We start from the raw sequence: 13927 nt of genomic DNA on the forward strand, positions 1-13927 counted from the left end.
TGATGAGTAGCCTACTTCTCGAGAAGTTCAACAGAGAAGAATGGGTGAATTTGGACGCACTTCATGCTTGTGAAGTAAAGCTAAAGTGCTGCATGCTGCGCTGGAGTCTGGATACAGACGACTTGCCACTTGTTGACATCTTGGCAACTCGAAGTCTTGAAATTGCCTTTTCCCTTTTGTGTTCTGATGCAGTGTGTTGAAACTCTGACTTAACACCAAGTTAAACCGTTGCCAATGAAGAGAGAGTCCGTGGTAAGATTGAGCATTTACTGACGTATGTCTTTGAATGAGAAAACACGTCACTAAATGCTCAATCTTACCACGAACAGTCAGAGTCAGACAACACACTGCACAAGAACACTAAAGTATGCTTATATCACTGTTTGAATAATTGATATAATAAGCATTGAATAGCAAATGGCGGCCATCTTGAAAAATGGCCACCATATTGAATTTTTTAGTGGCCAGCGCCTTTTTCCAAAATAGTGGCCCCTAAGAGAGTATCTGTGCCTAATGTCATGCTTCTATACCAAAGTGAACGATTTTTTTTACTAATCTGCTGCACTATTATCGGATCGAAAGAAAAATAAAAGTTTTCCCGATCAAAATATAGCATACTTCTTAATTTTGGTGTCATAAAATATAGACATAACATTAAATTGTCTAGTAGAGTGTCCATGTAGAGTGTCAATGTAGGCCTACATGTCTGCACAAGTGAAACTGACAAACTGAACCTCTTGTGCGTAGGCCAGAAACAACTATATTTAAAACCACGAATGAAGTGATAGATAGATAGATAGATAGATAGATAGATAGACTTTATTGATCCCCAGGGGAAATTCAAGAAATGGTTAACGTTAACCAGTGGCGTAACAAACCAATGGTGGGCCCAGGTGCAAGAGCGCTACGCGGGCCCCATTTGATAGCCTAATCCACTGCACGGGAAAAAAAGGAAATAACTTGTTCTATTTCCAACAGATGAATATCGTAGCAAATAGTATGGCGATGGCAGCTTAAAAAAAACATTATTTAACTCAAATTTAACTCATCTCGCTAAAATGAACGTAGAATGTGGCCTGGTGCGCAAAGAAATTTGTTAGGCAGATGATCTGCTTCTCCGTTAACCGAAAGCTAGTTTTCATCTCCATTGCTGACGTGAAATATGTCTCCATAGTGTCAGTAAAGTGATAACATTATGCAGTTGCAGGTAGCCAGTGTTCACGTCACGGGAGTCAGAAAGAAGCTACCAAGACGGGCCCTGCTCTGTTTCTGTCCCTCCCAAACTGTGCTAAAATTGTGTAGACTATTTAACAGCCAGAATAAAAAAAAAAAGGCTCTTTTATGATCCACACTACTTCTTACAAAATAGGTCTACTCCAACGCCCATCTAGCTCTTGTGAAGTATGAACTTCTACAACACTGCCTACAGAGTACGATTGTCAGCAGTCAGTAACAGCATAATGTGACTTAATGGCCTGTGTGATTGGGATGTGGATTGCTCATTTATTATGAGTAGGCCTATAGGCAATAGTATGGTATTCTCTCTGAAATAATAAATACAACACATTGGGTTTGGCAAGAAATTTGACAATACTACTTTCACACAAGTGATGGCACCCCTGCATGGAGACAAAAGATTGTCCATTTTGCTTTTAGGATTTCATCTGCAATGGGAAAAAATGGAATGACATGTAGGCTATGCTTACTTTAGTGCAGGACTTGGACTCGACTTGATCAATAGGGACTCGACTCGGACTCGACGTGGATCAATAGTGACTCGACACGGACTTGACTCAGATGAGTAGTGGACTCGACTCGGAATTTTTTTTTAATGACTTGGACTTGACTCAGACTTGAACACTGGGGACTCAAACCTGGACTCGGACTCGAGGCATAGTGACTTGACTACAACACTGCTTAGAACCGATGACAGCTGATGATGGTGTGACAACAATAGATGCAACAGAGGATGGACCTGCAGACCGGTCTCCCTGCTGGCAAAAGCAACAGAATAGCCAGCCCTGAGGGTAGTGATAAAAATCACACCAAACAAGCTTCCTACACCCACAAAAGCTAGTATTAGCTAAGCAAAAACACATCTACTGCCACTTTGGTTTTCACTTGTCAATTTGAACACCTTTTGCACCTTTCACAGAGCTATCAATGTTCAATATATTCCAGTATTGGATTGCATTGCAAATTTGTTCTAATTGCTTGTGATGTATACTGGTCTCAGTGACACAAATATGTTTAAATGAGTCTCTGTTGGTTTGACATGCAGAGAATAAGGTTGTCATAAATTGATAACTATAGTTCAAAGAGTGCATGTTTATCGTCAATGTCTTTATAAATCCTTTAAAAGTCTACCTTAAGTGAACAGGCTGCTAAGACATATTGAACCACTATAAGATCCCTCCTTTGTCCATTGAACATGAACATCGAAAAAACATTTGTATTCTTTTGCCATTTTTTTCTTCTTATCTCTCTTAAAAAAGGTTTAGGAGAAACAGGTCAGAATTTAGTAAATTCTGAAAATATTAGGAAAAATAGGAAGAAGAAATCACAAGCTCGACTAGCATTCTATAAAGACCCATTTAAGTTTGTTAAGTCTTTATTCGTAATGCAGAAGAGTGGTAGTCTTTTGGAACCTAAGCAGAAGCTTGAGGAGTATTTAGAGGGAGTGCACAAAGATAGGGAGAGGTTCAGAGAGATGGTACTTCCTGCGGATATCCCACCTATTGGTGAATTAAGTAGCCAATGCGACGATAGTCCACCAAGGTGGAAAGAGGTGCAAGAAGTAATAAAACGTGCAAGGGCCTGTTCAGCCCCGGGACCTAATGGAGTGCCCTACCTTTTGTATAAGAGTGCACCAGATGTTTTAAGATTTCTATGGCAATTAATGAAGATAGTTTGGAAAAAGCAGAGTATTTCCAAGCGGAGGCGGAGGGCTGGGGGAATATTTATTCCCAAAGAAAAGGACGCAGTGGAGATTAATCAATTTAGGCCAATTAGTCTACTGAATGTTGAAGGGAAGGTTTTCTTCAGTGTGGTGGCACGGAGACTGACAAATTACCTTTAAAGGAATAAACTAATTGATACCACGGTGCAAAAAGCTGGAATTCCTGACTTCTCCGGGTGCTTAGAGCATACCAGCATGATTTGGCACCAAATTCAATTAGCAAAGCGTGAGAAGAGAGACCTGCATGTTGTGTTCTTGGATTTGGCTAATGCTTTTGGGTCTGTGCTGCATAGTCTGTTGTGGGAGGCCTTTGATTATTTCAGAATCCCAGGTAGCATTAAAAGCCTAGTAAAAGCATACTTTCTGGATATTCAATTATGTTTTACTACAGCTGATTACACCACAGGGTGGCAACAACTTGAGATAGGAATCATGGCCGGATGTACCATCTCCCCACTTGCTTTTACAATGGCAATGGAGGTCATCATTAGGGCCTCAAAATGGGTAGTGGGTGGGGAGAAGTTGCAGGGAGGGCCACGCCTCCCCCCGATTAGGGCTTTCATGGACGACATGACAACCTTGACGTCAACCGTTCCATGCACCAACAGGTTGCTGGATAAGTTAAATAGTAATCTGCAATGGGCCAGAATGAAGGTGAAGCCAAGTAAGTCTAGGAGTCTCTCAATTGTTAAAGGGAAGGTAATAGATAAGAAGTTTGCTATAAATAAGGAGGTGATTCCCACAGTTCCGGAGAAACCAGTGAAGAGTCTGGGAAGGTGGTATGATGCAAGCCTTAGTGATAAATCACAGGTTGAAGACTTGAGACAGGTCACTAGGCAAGGTATTGCAAAAATTGACAAGTCAGGGCTGCCAGGTAAGCTCAAGCTGTGGTGTTTGCAGTTTGGTTTGTTGCCTCGGCTAATGTGGCCATTGACAGTTTATGAAGTTCCTCTGTCAAAGGTAGAGAGGTTGGAAAAAATGATCAACTCCTTTGTCAGAAAATGGCTTGGAGTCCCACGCTGCTTAAGCAGTGTAGCCTTGTATGGGAAGGATATTGTAGAGTTGCCAATATCTAGTCTGACAGAGGAATTTAAGTGTGCTAAGGCAAGATTGGAAATGACTCTTACTCAGTCCAAGGACCCAGTGGTGAGGAAAGTTGCACCCACAGTTAATGCAGGGAGGAAGTGGAACCCAGAGCAGGCAGTTAAGCAAGCTCAATCAGCATTGAAGCATAGGGATATAATGGGCCATGTGCAGCACGGGTGGGGGGGTCTAGGGGTGGGTGTAAGTAAACCCTTGTGGGTAAGGCTTCTGCAGGAGAAAAGAGGAAAATGGTAGTGGAGGAAATGCATAGACAGGAGGAGGCTGTAAGATGTACTAAGGCAGTGTCGCAGGCAGAACAAGGGCAGTGGGTGAACTGGGAAGGGGTGGAAAAAAGACGGATTAAATGGAAAGATCTATGGGGCATGGAAGCTTGTAAGATCAGATTTATGTTAGGTGCTACATATTATGTGCTCCCATCTCCCAAGAATTTAAGTCAATGGTTTGGTGAGGATGATAAATGCATACTTTGCTTGTGTGTGGGCAGTCTCCACCATATCCTATCAGGGTGCAAGGTAAGTCTCACCCAGAGGCGGTATACGTGGCGTCATAACCAGGTATTGAAATGTGTGGCAGCGGCAATAGAGGATAAAAGGAGAGAAGTCAATTCATTAGCAGCTAGTAAAGGGGTAAGGCAAATTAACTTTATACGTCAGGTGTAAAACCGGCCAGTTGAAAAATGGGGCGGGCTGGGAAATGAAGGTTGATCTTGGCCAGCAGATGGCGGTACCTCCACATATAGTGAGTACCAAGCTACGACCCGACGTAATTCTATGGTCGGATTCAGAGAAGATAGTTTACTTCATTGAACTCACTGTTCCTTGGGAAGACAGAGTGGAAGTGGCCAATGAGCTGAAGAGAGCTAAATACACTGAAATAGCAGAGGAGGCAGCTAAGCGAGGTTGAAGTGCACGATTAAGGCCTATTGAAATCGGTGCACGTGGGTTTGTGGCCAGATCTGCTATTGGCTTGCTGTCTGAATTGGGCATTTGTGGTCGAAGTCTAAGGCAGGTGGTTAGTAACATGTCTTTAGCAGCAGAACGGGCAAGTTTAATGGTTGTGGGTAAGGAGAAGTTACCCTTCCTGGGGGCAAGCTAAGGTGTTTAACTGGCTCATTTGTTTTTGTGTTTGTGATGGACTGTGCCTAGGTTGATGGTACTTGGCTAAGGTTTTTTATGGTTTATGGTTCAGTCCGCATCAACGGGACGGACCAACCTAGCCGACTTAGACCATGCCTGGGCTGGTTAAGAGTATTTTGGGTGTTGGATATTTCAATGTGGTAATATGGTGGCAGCATGGAGGGGAGTGTCTCCAGGACGCTGGTTTCACTGTTAAGCCTTCATGAGGTGTCGTGGGCCTTACTTAACGAAACATTGGTGAATGAGGGTGCCCACTTGATAACCTCAATGATATGCCGCATACTATATACTGCTGTTGGATGGGCCATTTGTATTGTGTTTGTGACCATTTGTTGGCGGATTTGTGGGTAGTGTGCTTTTTAAAGTTAAACTTGAGCAGGGGCTTCTGAATGTGTTTTTACCTTGGATTTTGGCACAAGGGATTTTAACATCTAATCCTGTGTATTAATGTAATAATAAGAGCTGATGGATTTCAGTAAGAAAAAGCAAAGAGCATTTTTTTTTAAAATGTTGGTCTTGGTAGGTTAAATGCGAAGAATATAAGTAATAATAAAATAAACTTTTACCAGATTATCTTCATATGCATTAAGCGGCTTTCACTCACCATGCCTGTCTGGTGAAGAATGTGTTACTTCCTTTTTGTGGTTGGTGGTGGCAAGTTCATGAGCACCCATGTTCATGCCCCCAGACTGTAGCACTGTGGCTGCTGGGAGCTTTAGCTGTTTGCTGCAGCAACTCGAGGTAGAACCGATTGTTTTCAGGGTTTTTTGTACCGACAGTATCTCAAGAAAAAGAGATCTATGTGAAAAATCGCCGGAATACTCTTAAGTCGATGAAGTAAAAATACATTCGAGACTCTACCAACTAAAGGAAAGTAAACAATACATGCTACTTTGCGTGAATGGGCCAGCTTCTGCGACTGTACGACCTACTACATCACCTACAGTATGAAGGCCCTGCACAACAGTGTGAACCTGAATGGAACAACCTATGTACTGGTGTGAACCTGAATGGAGCAATCTGTTCGACTCAACTTTTTTTTCTGGTACTAAACTTCCTTCTTCCTTCTCTTTTCCTTTGGTACTCTGGCACTCCCTTGATGCCTGTTCCAGGAAGATAGCCCTAACACCTACACAACTAGATGTACCGCAGAGCGGTACAAAATATGACCGCCGCCCAGTCCAGCACATTTTTTCCACAAAAATAAATCACACTGAAAGGCCTATATGATTCTAACTGTCTCACTAAATTGCATTATCCACACTCAATTCTCCCTGGTATCTGCTAGACAACAAGTACCAAAACATGATTAGTTGTAAAATGTAAAATTCATTTTATACAACCCCACCCCTATCTTGCCTGTTCATAATTCTGAGAAATTCTTGAATTGTGTGCGTGCACACGTTTATGTTTATGTGTGTGGGGGTGTGTGTGTGTGTGTGCGTGCTTGTGTGTTTGTCTGCGTATGTGTGTTTGTGCATGCATGCGTACATATGTCTACTGTGTGAGTATGTGTCATACGTATGATTACTGTGAATGTATGTATGTGTGTGCGTGTGTATCTGTTTATGCACATGTGTGCACATGGAATGGGTTAACATGACCCCTGGAGGCAAACATACAGAAAAAATTGGTCATCCTAGGCCCTACGGTTCTCAAGATATTCACAGAAAACTGTGTCTGCCCTACCCTCCTTTCAGGGGGTCCAGTCCAGCGGGGGGGCTACAGATCAAAACGAAAAACAATGGTTCCATGCTATCCTTGTGGGGTTACATGCCCACCAAGTTTCCTTGTTGGTGTACGGTCACTAAATGTACACATAAATCATTTTATTGTAAGGCCCCCCATGAACGAAAGTTCACAAAACTTGGCATGCATTTGGAAGGTGTCATAATGATCCTACACTTTCAATTTCGTGCAGTTTTGACCATGTCAGCCAGAGATATTGTGATGAAAATATCTAATGTTTTGCTTTTTAATTTTTAACTAGGTGGCGCTATACATGAAATAAGTGGTAATGGGATGGGTTGACATGCCCCCATACCCCAGACCAACATACAAAAAAAAAGGTGGACCTCCTAGGCCCTACGGTTCTCGAGATATTCACAGAAAAATGTCTCCGGCCACCTACAGGCCAGTTGGTGTATAGTAACATAAATTAATTTATTGTGTGGCCCCCCATGAACGTAATTCCACGAAACTTGGCGTGCATTCAGAGGGTGTCATAATGATCCTACACTTCCAATTTCGTGCAGTTTTGACTATGTTAGGTCACAGATACCTGCGATTACAACACCTCATTTTTACTTTTTTGTGTTTAACTAGGTGGCGCTATACATGAAATGAGTGGTTATGGAATGGGTTGACATGGCCCCTTGAGATCAACATACAAAAAAAAAATGGTCCTCCTAAACCCTACGGTTCTCGAGATATTCACAGAAAACGGTCTCTGCCCTACCCTCCTTTTGGGGGGTCCAGTCCAGCGGGGGGGGGCTACAGATCAAAACGAAAAACGATGGTTCCATGCCATCCATGTGGGGTTACATGCCCACCAAGTTTCGTGTACCCCGGTCTTTCAGTGTCCCGGGAATCCTTGTTGGTGTACGTCCTAGGTGTACGGTGTAGGGCCTAGGATGACCAATTTTTTCCGTATGTTTGCCTCCAGGGGTCATGTTAACCCATTCCATGTGCACACATGTGCTTAAACAGATACACACGCACACACATACATTTACAGTAATCATACGTATGACACATACTCACACAGTAGACATATGTACGCATGCATGCACATGCACAAACACACATACGCAGGCAAACATACAAGCACGCACATACACACACACCCACCCACACACATAAACATAAACTTGTACACGCACACATTTCAAGAATTTTTCCCGTCATCTACTTCCTGAATTTTTGGTCATTGATACCCGGGACACCGAACCACCGGGGTACATGAAATTTGGTGGGTATGTAGCCCCACTAGACTTTTACGGAAAAATTTCATTTCGTCCGGGACCACAAAAAAAATTAGGTTATGTGTACATTTAGTGACTGTACACTCATTGGCCTGTAAATGGCGTTGCACACATATACACATGCACACACACAGGCACCCACATACTATCGGTATTAGAACGGCCGATACATAATTACAAATTCAGTAGGATTAAAAGAAAGCCAAAATAAATATTCATCATCATCATGGCTGCATTTTCAGTATTGGCGATAAGTAGTCGTTTGTCCACTAGATGGCGCATCGTTGCAGTGAGACGTAATTTTGTTGGAAGTTAAAAGTGGGTTGGAAAAACAATGGACGCTTCCTACAAGGACTAATTTACCGCAGTGAACATCTAATAAGGATAGGACGATGTTCACATGAAGTGTAATTCCCATTTCTTCTTGAAGCCGAAATAAAATCTGAGGATGTTTATCGGACATGCTTGGTTTTTACTGCAGGTACGTTAATCTTGTAATATCAATAACGACCTAGGTAATGTTACCGTTAGCGTTGGTTGAGTGATGGAGGCCCATTTGATTGATTGCATTTGTAGAAAACTATAAATGCGGTTATACCAAGCAAATTGATAGCAGCACTGTTTGTATCTTTCGACTGTCATTTATTGCACGTGCTACAAAATCATTCTGTGCAATGAAGATTTACCAACGTTACACCGGTCTGATACAGTTTTGCCTATACATGCGTGAGACTGAGACGCCTGTTTATTTTGTTTTAAGTGCGTGCAGGGTGTGAGAAGGGAATCGATTCCAGCTTGGTAGTTGTAGTCTGTGAAATTAAAAAGCACGTGTGTGTGAAGTATCCAAACAATGACACTTTCATTTCATTATGACTGCTTTAGCAATACACCTTAAGCTACTGTGTAGTAGGTCCCTTTTAGAAGTGGCTACTTCATTCGCGCTTTCCTTGACTCATGGAGCTGCGTGAATGTTATTACAACCTTTCGCCACGATATGGCAGTTTAAGTCCGCTTGATACTGTAAGGCGTAAGCCATTGGTTTCCAAAGGAGATTTTATTTGTGTCGCCAGCATAGCCTATTGACAATTTATGTTGTAAATAGGCCTACCTTATAATCCTACCTGTAGCTTAGGGAAGCTAACAGCTTTCTATTAGGATCTAGTTTGTTAGTTACCGTTTTGTCATAACTCCCTGATGCATTTTTTGCATTTAGAATAGCCAGAGCGTGTATATCTCAATCGGAAAATTAAACAATATCGGGTGCCTATGGACTAGGCTGGGTGAACCCAGCCTGATCTGCCCGCTATTTATTTTTTGATTTCTTAAAAGATTGAGCTTGGTCTGATGAAAGCCAGACTAGCTATGGACCTCAGTTACACAATGCAAGGGAACATGAATCAGCCTATATTTGCACAAACAATAACGGACAAAAGCTCTTCAACTTTGGCCCGTTAAAATGTGTATGAACAGTCTAGCGACGCATTTCATCATGGCCCATTTGGACATGTTAGTTATTTGCACCACTGGTTAGATGTAGAACAGCATTTCGTTTCAGACTACTGTTACTTAATTTGTGCATTAAGAATAACGTTTCAGACTACTGTTACTTAATTTGTGCATTGACAATAAAGTATTACATGGACTAAACTACTAAAATCTTTAGAAGAAGAAGAAACATTCACAAAAAATCCATCCATCCAAAAATGACCTTTTTTTTTCATAGCTGTTGAAAACGGCATGGAACTGTCAGAGATGTTGTTGTTTAATAAATACATAAAAATAAAATAAACATTATGCTGATACCTTTTGCTTTTCCCAAATACAATGTAACCTACAGGTGTAAGTGACCTTTCATCAATCCAGTTGCAATGGATGAACTGTGATGAACTGCCCTACTTGTGATTGTTTAGAGATTTTAAAGGTTTTATAACAATGCTATATCTTCTTTGGCTATTCTACAATCTATTCACCTTTTCAGAACCAGTAGGCTACTTTCTGTGCAGCCGCACACACACACTCAGGCATGCCAAACAAGCATACACAAAAGTTTCAAGAGTGGGTGATGGAGTAAAATATGGAGACAAATTGAAGTGTGATTTATTTTCGCGGAACGGATGTACAGGACTGAGCGGCGGTCATATTTTGTACCGCTATGCGGTACATCTAGTTTTGCTATAGGTTTGGTCAGTGGCATAATGATTTTTTAAATGGTGTAAGATAGCGATTTTGGATCATGCGCCAGACCACACCTTATGCCACACTCCTGAATAAGCCTTGCGTTGCACTTTGCACCACATTGCGCTGGGTGTACGATATCATTTTTATAAATCATATTGTTATGTAGCATGGTCATATTATACACCATTTTAAAGATGTGTAGTGTTTTTACATGATCAAATGCATCTTACTATGTCTCAATTCAAAATGAACCAATACAAATCCATGTTTCAGCCAATATAACTTGTGTAGATGTATAGTCCATCTTATTCACTCCAATTTAATTGAAATAGAAATGGCAAAGATTTATATTTTTGTGTAATTATTCCATATTTAGTGTGGTCATTCCATATCAGAGCCCCTGACATACAATCCAAATGAAACTTCAGTCAAGGGCGTAGGTTTGGTCTCAGCTTTGGTGGGGACACATCCCCAACTCCTGTTGTCACAATACCAACATTAGTGTTTCAATACCAATACTAAGTGAAGAATCTCAATTTCGATACTTTTGCGATTTTTTTAAAACTTGATTTGGTTTGTGTGATTTGTGAGATCATTCACATCAGTGGCAATCATAGAATTTGATTGACCCTCCACACACACACACACACAAAGTGATGGTTGTCATCAGTGTTGGGCAAGTTACTTCAAAATCGTATTATGTATTACTCATTACTGTCATTTCAAAATAATTTGTTACATTATAATATGTATCTGAATTGTAAGGCATTACACTACTATTGTATTACTTTTGAGTTACTTTCACCAAAATATCTAGAAATATGAATTTGGAATTCTAAATGCAGTTTATTATGCTCAATGCAGCTCATTGCACTTCTAATGGAGGGTGATGTGGTATAACATAATGACTGAGCTAGGCTTAAGGCTAACAACAGTAGAATGCAATAGGCACAGTGATGGCTCATGATGCAATACAAGGAACAATCATAGCCAGAATTTTGTTAAAAGCAGACCAAAGGTCAAAGTCTGGTCAATTGTGATAGAAGTGCTGTAACTTTAGGCTTAGGCCTACTCATTAAAATTAACAGAGAGCCCACTACCTGTATATTGCAACCCAAAACTTAGACATGTCAAGATGGGCTACACAGTGCAGCTACTGGCCATTTTGGTGCCCTAACTGGTGAAATACAGTATTAACCTAAGTATGTCATTATATGGCCAACTATAAAGATGTAATCTGCCTGTTCCCAGGGATGGGTAGTATTTCTGAAACATGTAATATGTGTTTCAAATGCAAAATAGTATTGTCATTTGTATTTTATTGGGTTGAAGGAAATGGCTCTGTATTTTGTATCAAAATACTTTATTGGTGTGTATTTTTATATTTTAAAAATACTGCAAGCTAATCATCGCAAAGTGTTGTGCTAATGCTGGAAACAGGCAGGGATGGGCAAAAATACATCAGAATGTATTTCTAAATAAAATACCTAATACCCTCATGTTTAATGTATCAAAATAAACTACAAAATACAGTAGGCCTAACCATACTACGTATGTATCAAAATAAAATACTGTATTTTTGTATTTAGAAAATACTCAAAATACTTTTTTCAAGGAAGTATGGAAGCACTGCAAAAAAAGCTTCATCCCAAACATTTAGCCTATTAAAACTATACAGTAAAAAACAATACAATTTGGCCCCTGTCGTATACCGTATGCAAGTTCATGCAGTGTGATCAGAATTAAGAATAATTCAAGAATTTACATTTAGTCATCTAGCTGATGCTTATCCAAATGACTGACAGAGCGTTCAATTAACCACATTATAATCAATAGGCCAAAATCATAATTGTGTATCTGTGCCAAAATTCATAATTCAAGTCCAGTGCAGAACTGAATAAGAAAATCATACGGCTATGTATCTTGAAGTTCCAGTATGTGAGAGACTTGACGTGCCTTAATATCTCCAACCTCAAGTATGCAGCTAATAAGGAAATAGAATTGTTATTTAATTGGTGAACAAGGTGACCTTCTTTCCACTGTGGAATGCAGTAAAGGATGCTACAAGGAAGGGAATTCAAACACACTCAACACCTTACCATCTATTGATGTCATTGTGGTTGAGATATGACATTTATGTGAACTTGCACAGGTCAACTTGCTCATCTTTACTTGCGTACCACTTCACACCAGTGCTTCAGACCAGAGCTGATGCTTCAGCAATAGCCGTCACTGAAAAGCTGTAAGTGTTGTTGAACACAGCTGTTCTCACATTAGCTGATTGCGATAAACATAAACCATTGTTGCCTAATTAACAATTATTCATTGCACCGGTCTGTAGTATCTACTTTTTTTGTGTTTTTCACATATAGTATCTTGCAGTATTTGTAAAATACAAAAACACACCAATAAAGTATTTTAAATACAGAGCCATTTCCTTCAACCCAATAAAATACAAATGACAAAATACTATTTTGCATTTGAAACACATATTACATGTTTCAGAAATACTACCCATCCCTGGGAACAGGCAGATTACATCTTTATAGTTGGCCATATAATGACATACTTAGGTTAATACTGTATTTCACCAGTTAGGGCACCAAAATGGCCAGTAGCTGCACTGTGTAGCCCATCTTGACATGTCTAAGTTTTGGGTTACAATACAGGTAGTGGGCTCTCTGTTGATTTTAATGAGTAGGCCTAAGCCTAAAGTTACAGCATTTCTATCACAATTGACCAGACTTTGACCTTTTGTCTTCTTTTAACAAAATTCTGGCTATGATTGTTCCTTGTATTGCATCATGAGCCATCACTGTACCTATTGCATTCTACTGTTGTTAGCCTTAAGCCTAGCTCAGTCATTATGTTGTACCACATCACCCTCCATTAGAAGTGCAATGAGCTGCATTGAGCATAATAAACTGCATTTAGAATTCCAAATCCATATTTCCAGATATTTTGGTAAAAGTAACACAATAGTAGTGTAATGCCTTACAATTCAGAGACAGTAATATTATAATGTAACGAATTACTTTGAAATGACAGTAATACATAATATATTACGATTTTGAAGTAACTTGCCCAACACTGATTAAACCACATGTCACTGCTTAACTAAAGGAAAAATATAGGCTACTGAACATGCATGGAGATAGTCATAGTTGACAGAAATTCCGATACTGATTATATAATAACCTATAGGTCCAAATCTAAATGTTTGGGTTCAGTTTATGAAGTGTTGCTACAGGATACTGTGTGTTTGTTATTTATGGGGGGGGGGGATTTTGGTATCGGTGGGCTTGTGTGTGTGTGTGTGTGTGTGTGTGTGTGTGTGTGTGGGGGGTCGTCGGTCCAGTAGTGGGCCGGTCCAGGAGAAAATGGCCAGGGCCAAATTTTGTTCCCAGTCCGACCCTGCTTGACAGAGTGTGTGATGATCTGATGTGGCGTATGTGTGTGATTGGGGATATGTGTTGGGTTGGGTACGGTCTGTTTGTCCTTATATTGAATAGTACGAAGTGACACGACCGGGACCCGGTGACAGAGGCAACCTGGTCAGAAAAGGT

This window comes from Alosa alosa, chromosome 22, assembly GCF_017589495.1.
Source record: "Alosa alosa isolate M-15738 ecotype Scorff River chromosome 22, AALO_Geno_1.1, whole genome shotgun sequence".
NCBI lineage: Eukaryota > Metazoa > Chordata > Actinopteri > Clupeiformes > Clupeidae > Alosa > Alosa alosa.